The sequence below is a fragment of the Caretta caretta genome, chromosome 9 (genome assembly GCF_965140235.1).
Source record: "Caretta caretta isolate rCarCar2 chromosome 9, rCarCar1.hap1, whole genome shotgun sequence".
In the NCBI taxonomy this organism is placed as follows: Eukaryota; Metazoa; Chordata; order Testudines; family Cheloniidae; genus Caretta; species Caretta caretta.
The window spans coordinates 83529856-83544564 of record NC_134214.1 but is presented as its reverse complement, the minus strand read 5'-3'; the positions used below and the strand labels follow the sequence as shown (position 1 = coordinate 83544564).

Genomic DNA, 14709 nt, shown 5'->3' with positions numbered 1-14709 from the left:
ACTCAGTTACACTAGAAAGTGCAAGTTTTCCAATACAGACCAGGCCTTACATCGCATTAAGGTCATTGGTGAATTTTATCAATATATATTAGGCCAAATTCATTCTTGCTGAACTTCACTGACTTCAACAACTCTTGAGTTTTTTAGAGCAGCCTTGTGAATTGTCAAACCCAAACAGCCTTTTGAATTCAACATTTAGTTTTGTTTTTACAGACACTTGACTCCTTACTGCTGCCAGTACTCAGGCAGCAATGGGCTTCTGTCCTCAGCAGCCCCATCCCACAAATATCCCAAGTATGCGTCGGCCGCATTTTCATTTCATTGTGTGGTTTCTCCATTCCTTTGCTGATTTAGTCCAGGCCTCTCTTTTGCATTCTCAGATAATGAAAACCATGTGAGGTTAAAATAAAATCTTCAAAACACACAAACCAGTTTCATCTGCATTATCAAGACTGAGAAAAATGTTTAGGGTGGTTCATTTGTCCCTATAAATAGGATCAAAATGTTAAGCTGTGCATTAGATAAAAAGGTTGGAATCAACTTCTACATTTTAAAAAGCTGAATTAATTCCCATAGCATAAGACAAAGTGAACATAGAAATGCATTACCTAGCCAGAGATTTATGTTGCATGTTATTCTTAGGTAGTTTTTCCTGATATGTCAGTTAAGACATGCCAAAATAATTCAGTTAATGCAGATCTCTAATATTAATAAAAACTTGCAGCGGATAAGGGAAAAAAAACTTAACCATGGCCTGATGTTAGCAAAGAATTAATTCCCTGGATTTTGCCCATATATCACAGCTCTAGCCTTGTTTAGGGCCAGATTCTAAAAGCCCTTTTCATGCTGAGAGGCACTTTGTTCCACAAACAGTCATACTGAAGTGAAATGGCTACTGGCAGAGTGTGGGTATCAGAATCTGGCCCTTCATTTTTTCAGGTTTTTATTTGCAGAAAGAAGCCAAGTAAATACATATTTTTCTATCCAATGGCTAAATATTGATAACTTTTTAATTATTCATGAGCCTCACAGATTATAAATACCTCCTTCTGAGAAACTATGACCCAATCCTCCTCCTGAGGGACTATAACCAGGCTCGGTTGTGGTAGTACTGAGACAAACCTAGGTCACAGAGAGGCCTGTTATGTGCTACCAGTGGTATGAGGTGAACTGCAAAGCTTTTTTTTTTTTAAATTAATGGAAAGCTGGCTCAAGATCCTGTTTAATCAATGTTTAAAAAGTCAGAGCAGTTTAAAACTGGTATGCATTATTCTTTCATCATAATGATGTGTGATTTGCATTTTTAAGTACTTTATGAATATTAAGTCTCAAAACCCCAGGAAAAAGGAATATTATTGTACCCATTTTACAGATGGGTAAACTGCAGTGCTGAGTGGTTAGGGCTGATCTACACTTAAATATTTTTCCAGTATAGCTATGCCAGTTAGGGGAGTGATTTTTTTTTCAACAATATATAGCTATGCTGGCAAAAGCCCTGGAGAGGATGCAGTTATACCAGCAAAAACTTGCTTTTGCTATACTTACTTTGCTCAGGGAACTGGTATAAGCAATGCTAGCAAAAGGATTTGTTTGTTGGTATAGGCTGCATCTACACTAGGAGGTTTTGCCAGTATAGTTATATCAACAAACCTTTTAAACACAGATCTGGCCTAGGTGACTTTGCTCAAGGACACAGAAAATCAGAGACCTTGTTTACACACAAAACTTGTACCAGTTTAATTAGAATTGGTTATTAAAATAAATTCAGTATAAACATGCAAATACTGATGAAGGGACTATTAAATCAAATACACCTGTTTTACATCCATTTACTTAAGGTCCATAGTTTACCAACACAATTTAAAGCAAGAGTTAAACTGATTTAAGTGTCTTCATATTAAAGGGCTTGCACCAGTTTGACTAGATAGATTTTTAAATCAATTTAGTTAAATCAGTGTACTTGTCTAGTATAAGCAACGTCCTAGTTTTATGTTCTAACAATTATTGGTGTATTATATGCATTAACAGTGGCTGCACGGAAAACAACCAAAACATAAACCAAGCTCCCCATGATTTTCACATATTTTGTTCTAAAACAGAATTGTGATTTAAGCTTATATGCATATGTCATAAATGATTCAGAATCTCAGACAGTATTAAACAGCTTCTTCTGTTTTTTAACCAGAAGTTTGCTACTCAGAGATAAATTAGACAAGAGTCATCCTGGGAACTAGAAGTTAAAAAAAAAAAAGGCTACAGAGATCTGAATGGCCCTGCTTATAGCTGAGCATCCTCTGCAGGACAGCGAATGCAGAAGAACTCTTTGGACCATTAAGGAAAACACGTGAAGATCTGGCTGTTGTAAACACGGAGAGGGCACTTACGTTTTCATCACCAAACTGGCAATACATGACTTGCTCACCACAACATGACATGTTAGATTTTATTACAGGTGGCTAACTAGCATTGACTTCCTGCACTACATCACTGTGCAAGGCTCCAGCACCCAGGCCTTGCCCACTTAAACCCATCACAGCAAACACCACATTTAATACCAGATTTTAGAAACAAGCTTCAAGGCAGTCTATATTTCTCCACTGCTCAGGGAAAGAGTTGTTTGCTTATTTATTTTTTATTTTTAAAATATATCAGTCATTAACTCTACCAGATCAGAGCCACTCATTCATTCTTCATTCTCTGATCTCTCACTTAAGCCAACTGTTTGGTTCGCACTTCAATGGCCATCAATATACACAACACATTTACACAGGTAAGATTTAATAAGTTATTATTTAGAAAATACAGCTGGGTGTCTAAGTAAAGAAAAATTACAACAGCTTTGCAAAACTCCACTTGCTTGGAGGGGTTTAACAAACAAGAAAAGTAAATATTATACTGCAGACTTAAACTTTAATTGGTCTTTGATTCTTTTGCTTTATTGTTTCCTGTCATCCCATGGGCGGGGGTTGGGAGATCTTTGCCTGAGCTGTTAAAAGTTTCATGACAGTTTTGCAAGGCTGAGTTACATGCAATATTACAGAAATATTACAGTTTTATGGTGTCTTCTGATACACTTAACTGCAACATTTTCGTACAGACAAACTGTCAATCTAAGTGGTAAATCCAGTCTAGAGATACTTGAAGCATGAACCAAATATTTTTACAAGAACTGAAACTATCTCCGCGGCACCGGGCCTGCAATAGATTCACTCTATGTAGCTGGCTGGCACTGCATTCCAAAGCAGCTTTGGGATGCTCTCTCTTTTACTCTGAATAGGAATTTAACAAATTAGTGAATCATGCCGCCAATCTGGATTCATAAGAAAGCCATTTGCCTCCTCTCTCACAAAAGACAATGATCTAAAGCAGCAGTTCTCAAACTGTGGGTCATGACCCCAAAGTGGGTCGTGACCCCATTTTAATGGGATCACCAGGGCTGGCTTAGACGTGCTGAGACCCAGGGCTGAAGCCCAAGTCCCACCGCCCGGGGCCAAAGCTGAAGCCTTGGGCTTCAGCTTCGGCCCCACCTCCCAGGGCAGCGGGGCTTGGGCGGGCTCAGGCTTCTGTTCCCCCTCCTGGGGTCACGTAGTAATTTTTCTTCTCAGAAGTGGGTCGTGGTGCAATGAAGTTTGAAAATCCCTGATCTAAAGCAGTGATGCTCAGACCTCAGTGGTTCAGGAGCCAAATTAGCAATCAACATTACCCAAAAGAGCCACAGTAGTGTGAATTCATTGTTTCATTTACTAGATATATTATTCTCACAGCAAAATGACTGACCAGTATTATTATTTTATCAACTACAATTGGTCAATAACAAAGTAAAAGCATCCTGATTGGTTAATAATTAAATCACAATGTTTTAATATCATGTGCTGCAAAGAGCCACAGGAGACACATTAAAGAGCCACTTGCGGCTCCCCAGGCTCAATCTGAGTATCACTGATCTAAAGACAGTTTTCAGCTGATTAAATGAATACTGGGGGGGGAAGGGGAAGAGGGGAATTCAGCACCTTATGGAGAAGCTCAACCCCAAAAGTGATAATGCCCTATAACGGGGAAAGCAAGTAAGAGAGACAGATGAAAGTCCACCTGAGAAAATAACCACAAATTGGACCAAATAAGACACACAAAATTCTTGGTAACACGAAACTTGCCAATTTGCAGAAGCATCGTGGCCCAGATTTAACACAATGGCATAGATGCTGGAACTAGGGGTGCTGCTGCACCCCCTGTCTTGAAGAGGTTTCCATTACATACAGGGTTTACAGTTTGGTTCAATGGCTCTCAGCTTCCCCACTATACAAGTTGTTCCAGCAACCCTGCACAATGGATTGAATTGTTTTGGAAAATCCTCTACTGCTTAATGGCACTTCATACCTACAGCAATGGGCAATTTGGAACACTTATCTGAACAGCCAAGAGAGTCAGATCCTCATTATATTCCAACTGGCTATACGGAGCGGGCGAGCCTTCTACCTTATTGCCAGTCACTAAGCATGGCTGTTCTTACAATATTACAAACACTTGGTCTCCATGGAAGGGGCATACCTAGCAGCAAACACTAGCAACAGAGAACATTCCACTCCCATCCACAATAAGAGAAACACTCTGTAAAACTACTACCCTTAGAAAATCTTCCAAGAGACTTCCCCAATCAATGAATATCTACCGTTAGTACCAAAAGTCCATGAAAACAGGATGTACCATTAAAGTTCGGATGCGGTGAGGGTGTCAAAAGACGGTCTCCTGCTTATTTTTAAATTATTATTTAAAGAGGGAACAAGCCTAGAACCTTATGCCAAGAACAAGGATGTGCTTTTCCTTTATAAATTTGCGCATGGCCCAAAGCCAAACAGCATTCTGCTCCAGATCCAAAATCTCTATGTTCATGGGTGTTCAGACTCAGGCTTTTTGATTTAAACCAAATTCTAATGCAAAATCTTAACACTGAGGAACAGTTGTACTTTCACTGGGGTAAAATCAATGACGCCTTTAAAAGCCATCAACGTAACAGAATAAAGAATTGAGAGCCAGCAGCGTGCCCTAAAAAGGTATCAACAGGTAGGTACACTCACAGCTAAACAATATTTTTAAATTAGCGGACAAAAGCCATTGGACCGTCAACTTCAGTTGATTATCGGGAATAAAGCAGCATCACTATTTTTTAAGATATCAGTGCCCTGAATCAATGTCAAATATTTCCCAATGTTAAAAAAAAAAAATGGAAGCCTTATTGAGGAGTAGAAGTTTTATATATTTATGATTATGTTGTGAAATGTGAAAGTTCTACTTTATTATTTATTTTGTGCTAGGCACTGTACAAACACAGAGCACAGCGACCCATTAAGACATCCCCATTAAGAAACTCATTATTTCTAGACTGGCTTCACAGGGAGAAAAAAATGGGATGAGAACATTTGCAATCCAAAAATCATCAATTTCACCAGCATGGTAAGGAATGCTTGGCAGTGAAACACTGCAGCCCTACTATTAAATACGAAATGAAAATGGTCAGTCCGTTTATATGGAACGTGGGGGATGGGGAGGAGGAAAAACATTTAATTCTCTGTACTCCCACTCAGTCTTAATATTCTTTTACAAAGCGAATGGCTTGCGTTAGTCAGGGTACATCTGAAAGTACATAATTCAAGCCTTCATTTACAATCATAAATCTTCTTTATTCTGGAAAGATCCCTACCAGGTGGCAATGAGTGCATAAATTGTTAAAGCCAACATTAAGTGCTTGTGCATCGCAAGTCATTTTGCATTTAAAAACATTAGTGCCCTTGAATATTAATGTGGATGGCATATATACCACCATGGGAACTCCATGGAAATTCACCAATAAAATACCATAGAAGTATTGCCATATAACCCACTTCAGCATAAAGAAGTTGTAAAAAGACAATTCTCCAAAGGCACTTTCACTATATAGTATCTTTGGAAGGTGGTGGGGTAGAGATAAAAGTACTTACCAACTCTTTCCATATGGATCAAACATTCATGCTATAGCCTTTCCAGACTAGTAACTTATGGAATGTGATCCTCTGACCTTAAGTACTTCCAAATCAGCTGCCCTTTTAAGTATACTATATTCTAGTGAGATTTTATACATTCAAATCAAAAGTAAGAGTATGGTCTGGTGGCTCAGATATCACATTCTACACTACATGTGGACCACAGATTCAATTCACAGTCACTAGACTGCCAGGCTGGCAAAGGGCAATATTCTTTGCTCCATTTCCATGAGCAGAAAGAGCCAACAATGTCACTTCCTACTTTGGAAATGAGGAAGCAGCCCCTGCTCTATAGCATGCTTCCTGGGACCTGACTCAGCGCTTAGGGGTAGGGAGCCTTGATCACCAGAATAAATATGAGGTGGCAGAAGTGGAGAACAGCAGCAGTCACACTCTGCAGTGTGCTTCACTCTGCACCCCACAGATCTGCAACTGAATTTCCAGTCAGGCATCGATGCTGATGCTGCTTCCTTGAAAAGCCGGGTCAGCTAATGTGAAGGTACATTGTCACAGGGTAGCTAAGCAGAGACACAAGGCCTCTGCAGATCTTAGGAGATCCACCGATTTAGAGGACACTGACAATTGCCCCTTCTACGGTGGTAGAATAGGAGGCTCTTCCCACTCCCCTTCCACACCCCACCCCTCCAGAAAGAAAAGGACATAGTGAAGGAAATGTTGCAAGCCAAAACTTGGAATTTCCTGCGTTATCCTCAGGGAAAACCCACACAGTGGGGAAGAACCTGGCACTGAGACAGGGAATGCCTCAGAAGCAGCCAGACCTGTCTTATGGAGACACTTCACATTTCAACATGGAACAAGAAGCCTCCATGGATAAGAGCACTCCGGTATAGTCCGGGTAGAATCTCACAGAGGCTTCTGTGGACATGACACAGAGTTTTGGAAGAAGCGAAGGTGGGTGTAGTGGAGAGGGAGAAGAAAAATTAAAAGCACGTGAAATGTTCTCACAGACAAACCACAAGAGTTGTCACTTTGGATGGGCTAGCACCAGCAGGAGAGTGAATTTGTGTGGGGGGGTGGAGGGTGAGAAAACCTGGATTTGTGCTGGAAATGGCCCACCTGTTGATCACTTTAGATAAGCTATTACCAGCAGGACAGTGGGGTGGGAGGAGGTATTGTTTCATATTCTCTGTGTGTATATAAAGTCTGCTGCAGTTTCCACGGTACACATCTGATGAAGTGAGCTGTGGCTCACGAAAGCTCATGCTCAAATAAATTGGTTAGTCTCTAAGGTGCCACAAGTACTCCTTTTCTTTTTGCGAAACCACAATATGTGCGCTGTGAATTAACAGGTTTCAGAGCAACAGCCGTGTTAGTCTGTATTCGCAAAAAGAAAAGGAGTACTTGTGGCACCTTAGAGACTAACCAATTTATTTGAGCATGAGCTTTCGTGAGCTACAGCTCACTTCATCGGATGCATACCGTGGAAACTGCAGAAGACTTAGTCTCTAAGGTGCCACAAGTACTCCTTTTCTTTTTGCGAATTAACACTAACTCACTAAAGAAAACAGCCTGCCACAAAAGGTGTGTTGCCCTGCTAGGAGACTGGGCCTTCATCTGGTCATTCTCTGTGCATGACCATACAGAACTGTTCATCTTAGAATGAAACTTCCTAGAGGCACAGCTCCCAACTACCCATAGGTTCAGTACAGCGCCAAGTTCACCAACCATGCTCACTAAATAATACATGGTTATACATTCGTACACACGCACTCTGTGTATTGGTGACCGACATTTTTATATTTGATAAGCACAATAGAGAATAAAACACTTTAATTAAACACTTCATACATAACTAGAGCTTCAATGCAGCAGGAAGAAATCTTGATACGGTATGGAAGCCAAGATTACACACACACACACACTGAGCCCTGGGTATTTCTCTGTAAAATCGGAAAAGCAGAAAATCTTGAAATGTAGATTCAGACTTTGCCACAGCAGTGGAAGAAAACGACAAACACCGCTGCCGTGAACGAGAGCAGCGAGCAACCTCACTTAAGCCAGCCTTGCAAAATTCTACTTGCCCAGTCACCCAGGGCAAGCAAAATGTCATTGCTGCACTTTTAATGACAATTTTGCAAGGCTAGGCTCAAATATTTGCAGGAGGTGACGGGTCAAATAATGACCCCAGGTTCTCAGACACCACAGTGATGGACAAAGAAACTAACCAGAAGAGAGGAGAGCAAATCTAACGCCTAGGTTTATGCTATCCCAAATAATGCGGGCTCCACTGTGCCATAAACACTTACTTCTCTTACCTACTTTTGAGCTGGAGACAAAAGGATTTTCTTCTCTTTTTTCTCTTGTAGCTCTTTGGGTCAGCTACACAAAGGACGCCTTGCTGCCAACAGAATTTTCACTTTGTGCTCTTTTTACCCCAGGGAGTAAAGGGCGAAACACTGGATTCAGGAGGAAAGGTGGCTGCAGTACACGATTCAACAGGCTGGCTTCACAGGCAGAGACAGAGATGTTGCACTTCAGGGAGCTTTCACTGCAGATCCTTCCTTCATTCTCAGTGTCGATAAAGCAGGCGGGAGGAGGGTAGAACTTCTTTAATTGCAAAAATAATAGTTTGCTGGGGGGGGGGGGATTCTGTGGGCCGAATTTATGGCTCGACTTTTTTTTAATACAAGTAATCAGGATCGACGTATAAAAAATCCAACTGCAGACCGATCAGACGTGCCTGGTTTCCCTGGAAGAAAGAATGTGGCTTATTTAAGAATGGCAAAAAGGAGAACAGAACTTCAAAAGTTTCCTCCGTCCCAGTGCAATTTGCTAAGTACAAATTCTGCTTGTCAAGCCCAGAACTGCACAGGAAACTCCGGTCCCCCTCTGCCCAGGGAGGGAAAAGCGGCCATCCAACCACTGCATTCCGGCCTCGGAGGAAAGTTACTGATCTCAATGAATTGCTCTCACACACAAAGTATTTCTTTTTTTAAAATGTGCCTTCTGCACAAACAGGTTTCTGAGCTCCCCAGACCTCAGGGACTGATCTCCCATTAATGGGAAAACATGGCTGGGGAGGAGAATATCCTGCAAAAAGAGATCAAGCCCAAGCAGCGTCTCTCTTCTCTTTTCCTTCTTCCGACGCTCTCTCGGTCTCTCCCCTAGCCTGGATTCCCGCTGGGGCTGTGCGAGTATGTTATGAGAAGAATGCAGGAAGCACACCTCCTCCAGCTCCCCCTAGCAGCAGCCTTCCCAAGCCACACTGCAGCCCTGCTGCTGGAGCCTCATCATCAAGACACCCAAAAGGAAAATCCCTCCGAAAGTTTAGCTGAACAGAGTCCAGACTGGAAAGAGCAACTTCAGCATGTTGTAGAACTGCGGGAGGAGCCAGGAGAGAAGGAAAGCCTTCCCAGCCACTCTTTTTATGTCTATTGGACAGCTCCATCTTCGGTGCAGTTTTCTGTTGGCTGACTGGCTTGTCCATCACGCCACACACGTTTAAAAAAACCCAGAAACCCAAGACAAGCTTCTATTGTATTCTTGCTGGAGCAGCAGGGAGATTTAAGTCTGAACCTCTCGTCTCAGGAGAGGTGTACCGAGGACTCAGTGCCCCTGCAGGAAATTCTGTAAGGAAAATGACATCTAGTGAAGAACTACAGCCCCCTGAAGAAGCAGCTAAAAACCTGTTTTAATCTTGAGGAGGAAGGGGGGAAAATAGAACCAAGCATCTCTCCTGAATTCCTTAAAATACCTTTCAACAAATTGGAAGCGCTGATAGCACCAGAGATCGGATATTGTTGTTTCACCTTGGTCACCTGAATCAGCTTGCTTGCAATTCGAATGAAGAAAATCAAGTTAAATGTGTGCGCAAACTTTGTAGTGTAATAGTTGGCCTTTTATCTGTAGTGGCTAATTGGTTCATATTGGTAAAGGGCTTTAAAGGTGAAAAGCACTGTGAGCTCCTTAACTGCATATCATTGTGCACTGCTCATGCATACTCTGGCCCTATGATTTCTCTATAAATATGAGTTTATTTACACAATCCTATTTAGATATTAAGATATATACTGTAAGCTATAAAATATTTAACCACTTGATACATGTAAAAGCACTCAGATCATTGGATGAAAAGTGTGATTACTATGTGTTTTATTTATTTTTTTATATATTGTCAAATATATACTTCAAGCTGTAACATATTTTTACAACTCGATACACTTTGAGACCACTGGATGAAAAACACTATTATAAAGCATTTTTCATCCAATGATCTCAAAATGTTACTACAAATATCAAGCTGTAAAAATGTTACTACAAATATCAAGCTGTAAAAATGTTACAGCTTGAAGCATATATTTGAATATATAAATATAATATATTTCATGAATATAGTCATTTATATATAAATATTATATATACTTGTTTACATACTTATACAAAAACCACTGTATGTAAAATTACATAATAATAAATAAAATACATATCATTGCACTTTTCATCCAATGATCTCAAAGTGCTTTTATAAATATTACTTTAAGCTTCACAACATCCATGTGAGGTAGGGAAGTAATTGTGATGTAAAAACAAGGGATGTTCTTGCGTAGGTGCATTTGTGCAGTTCTTATTCACTGATATTTAATAAATAATGAAATAATAATAAATATATATTGATCTGGGTTCATTAGGCCTAATCTAGCCTTACTTCAATGCAGAAGGAAAATCAGCATGAATTCAGTGGGACAAGTCACTTGGATGAAGTCAGTCATATGCTTAAGTGTTTCCAGGATTAGGCCCCACATTTTGAAAACATCAAGTCAATTCAGCACAGCTAAATGAGAACTCCAATTTACACAACATGCAGAAAATAACTGAAAGCGTGGAAAAAACAGATGATGACTAAATACATGAAAATCAGGTAAGTGCATTTAAGGAGGACACTTTAAAGGAGGAGTCCCCTGTACTAACTGTTTTACTCAAAAATAAAACTGTTAAATATTCTTCCAGAGCCCAAACCTGTAAGTTCTGAGCGTCTAAAACCCCCATTGCCGTCCCAGAATTGCACCTGAATGATAGATTTGAGAAGAGTGTATGCTCCATGCCTTCTCTAGATTTGTGCCAAATACAACCACAATATTGTCAACTCTCACGATTTTATGAAGTCTCATGATTTGTTTTTTTCTTAAAATCTCAGCTCCTAGAATCATGTGATTAACTTTAAAAAAAAAAAAGGAAAGGAAAGGTGAAATTCTAAGGAAGCTTCTTTCTAGCCATCCCGGTTGCAGAGTTAAGCTTGAAAACATAGTCCTCACCGTGCCTTTCAAAAACAGAAGACAAAGAAAAAGAACCCAAAACGTAATATTTCCAAATCTCATTATTATTAATCCAATCTCATTATTTTGGGGGCCCTGCCTCATGGTTTTTCAACATTTGGGATTGGCAATACCACAACCATTAGTATAGTTGTAATTGTGCAAACCTCTAGCATAGTCAGGCAAAGCTGCTATCTACACCAGTGCTAGAGCTTGAAACAGATACACTCCACTGGTGCAAATAGCCTCTTCGCCTGTCTGTTCTAGGGGTACACTGCACCCCTGCCCTGTAATCGGGGCAAATACCCAATCCAAACAAGGTCTGAGATAACAATATGGCCCCTCCTCTCAAAGGTTTCAGAGTAGCAGCCGTGTTAGTCTGTATTCGCAAAAACAAAAGGAGTACTTGTGGCACCTCAGAGACTAACAAATTTATCTGAGCATAAGCTTTTGTGAACTACAGCTCACTTCATCGATGAAGTGAGCTGTAGCTCACGAAAGCTTATGCTCAAATAAATTTGTTAGTCTCTAAGGTGCCACAACTACTCCTCCTCTCAAAGGGACCTTCTGGGTAGCAGAATATTTACATACAAACTATTTCCTTGCCTTTCTCACAATTCACCTCCTCCTTTGTTTACATACAATAAACTCTAATCCTTTGTTTGCCACATCACCTCTCTGTGAGGTCATTTCATTGTCTGAAAAGCAGGATGGAGATTACTGGGGTGACAGTGTTTATTTGTTTTCTGACTACCTCTTTCAGTAACTTGCAATTTCAAGAAAGAATAAGATGAAAAAGAAAGGAGGGAAGAGGTCTATCCATCATGGCAATTCATCTCCCTCATTTTATAGTTTAGGTCCAAGGCCTGCAAATATTTGCACCATTGAGTAGCTTCATTTACTTTGCAGGATCAGGCCTTAAAGTAACACCAATTTCCAGAAGTGTTCATCAAGCAGCAGTTTCCACTGGCCACTGGTCAAACCATGCTGCTTGCATTATAAAACTTGTCCAGTAAAAGACATTACCGCATTAGGGTTGCCAGGCGTCCGGCTTTCAACCGGAATGCCCGGTCGAAAAGGGACCCTAGCAGCTCCAGTCACCACCGTTGACCAGGCCATTAAAACTCCAGGGTAGGCAGGGAGCCTGCCTTAGCCCCGACCAGGAGCTGCCTTAGGTAAGTGCCACCTGGCCTGAGCCTGCACCCCAAACCCCCTGCCCCAGGTCGGAACCCCCTCCCGCATCCAAACTCCCTCCCAGACCCTGCACTCCCTCCCACATCCCAACCCTCTGCCCCAGCCCTGAGCCCCCTCCTGGAGCTCGCACCCACTCCTGCACCTGAACCCCCTGCCCCAGCCCTGGGCCCCCTCCCTCACCCAAACTCCCTCCCAGAGCCTGCACCTCAGCCTCCTGCCCCAGTCCTAATCCTACTCCCACACTCCAAACCCCTTGGCCCCGGCCCGAAGCTCCCTCCTGCACCCCTAACCCCTCATCCCCAGACCCACCCCAGAGCCTGGGCCCCCAGCCGGAGCCCTCACTCCCTCCCATACCTCAACACTCTGCCCCAGCATAGAGCCCCCTCCTACACTCCTCATTTCTGGCCCCACCCCAGCGTTCACACCCCCCACTAGAGCCCTCACCCTCTCCTGCACCCCAACCCCCTGTCCCAGCCCAGTGAAAGTGAGTGAGGGTGGGGGAGAGCAAGTGACAGATGGAGGGGGGCTGGAGTGAGCAGGAGGTAGTGCCTCAGAGAAGGGCCAGGGCCGGGCCTTGTAGAAGGGTGGGGTAGGGACGTTCAGTTTTGTGCAATTAGAAAGCTGGCAGCCACATACGTCATCCACCTTGTCTTGTCCAATTCAAGTCAGTTCAGTGGGACTATTATTGTGAGGAAGGACAGCCTGATGTGGCCCTTCATCTTTTAACTGCTTTACCCACAAGACTTATTTACATATGTTCATAAATCTATTATAAAAATAATCTGGAAACAATTTCAGGAAAATAAAGCAACCCTCCCCCAGAAATTCCAAAAGCCTGCACATATAAATACACAAGTTTTTTTCTGTAACTGATGCTCATTCGCTGGAAAAATTTAGCAAAAACAAAAGTAGGAACACATGTAAACAATTCATTAACATTCCCACAACATTTACAGCTAGAACAGGTAAACAGAGCACAATATATGCCAGAAGTTATGGTGAGGAGTGTGCTGGAAATACATAGCTATAGCTGGATGAAACATTTATAAATAACCCTGAAATATATGATCCCACCACATAACTGCCTACCTCCTGCATCCCAAAAGAAAACTTGTGGCATGGCAAATGGAGGTTCATCAACAAAGCAAAATATTTTTAAATTCACACTGTGAAAAATGGCTTGCCTTGCCCAAGGCTTATTAACCTCAAGTCATCTTCCTCTGTTTATTCAAAAGAACATTAGTGCAGCACTTTTTTAAACCAATCAGAGATAACAGCGTTATCTGAACAGGAAAAGAACAAAGAGAGATGCATGAAATCCAAATTCTCCTCAGAAAACGTTCTTCCTTTGCATCCTCACTCCCCCACCCCTCCAGCTAGCACAGGACTCGTGAGCTATGGCACACACTGACTCAAGTGCTGCCAGATGAAGGAACCTAGCAGTTTTCCACACACAGATCACACTAGAATGTGGGAATTCAGGAAACAGCACAAGAAAGAGGTTCCTAATAACCACGCCAGCATTCTCCGGCCAAGTTATGCAATCACGCAAAGGTTACAATAGGTGTATTCAAGGCAGAGAAGATAAATATCACTGTGGAAAAAATTTGGAAGTAGAAAAATAAATCCTGAGCCCATCCTATTCCTAGAATAGTACTTGATAACCTGGGATCCCCCAACCTATGATTTTTGAGGGGTTGCCGCTCTTTGCATTCTTTAAAATGACTTCATTTAAAATTTCTCCCTTCAGTAACCACTGCTCTCTTTTTGTTCTCTTTTCTCCTCAGCAGCTGGAGTTTAGGAAGCTGCTCATATCACCCTCACTAAATGGAACAGATTCCCAGCTAAGCCTAATGTCCACTAAATACAGCTGAGGGGGTGTAAATGCTGCAACACCAGTGCCACCCCCATCCCTGGCATAGAAAGTGTGTTGCTGGTTATGGCCCCTGGGGCCATTATGTCAGCTGAGACTACACAGATCACAGCAGCACTGTGGCCATTCCCCTTTTGCCCCAGCCTCCCTCCTACACTGAAAGCTCCGGGGGGGAAGTGGTTATACTGGCTCTCCAAAGCCAGTGAGTTCCCCACTGTGAGAGTGGCACAAAGTTGCCAGAGAAGAGAATATGGCCCTACACATTCATTTCACTTAGAGATTTATGGAATTTCGAGCTAAAGTTGCAGACTGAGTTAAATACTGTAATATGAAAAGATCACACAATCAACAG

General features: G+C 41.9%; 1 protein-coding gene across 5 annotated transcripts in view; it reads right to left on the bottom strand.

Annotated features, from left to right (window-relative positions):
- Positions 1–14709, bottom strand: part of AMOT (angiomotin) — an 84405-nt gene that overhangs the window by 53540 nt on the left and 16156 nt on the right. The window contains exon 2 of one of the 5 annotated variants that reach the window (XM_048863951.2): positions 8294–8727. The exons of 1 other annotated variant lie outside the window; for it this stretch is intronic. The gene's annotated coding sequence lies outside the window, so the exon portion shown is untranslated. Of the gene's footprint in view, positions 1–8284; positions 9357–14709 lie in introns of those variants that run through there. 3 more of the 5 variants (XM_048863954.2, XM_075132492.1, XM_048863953.2) reach the window with 3 other exon arrangements.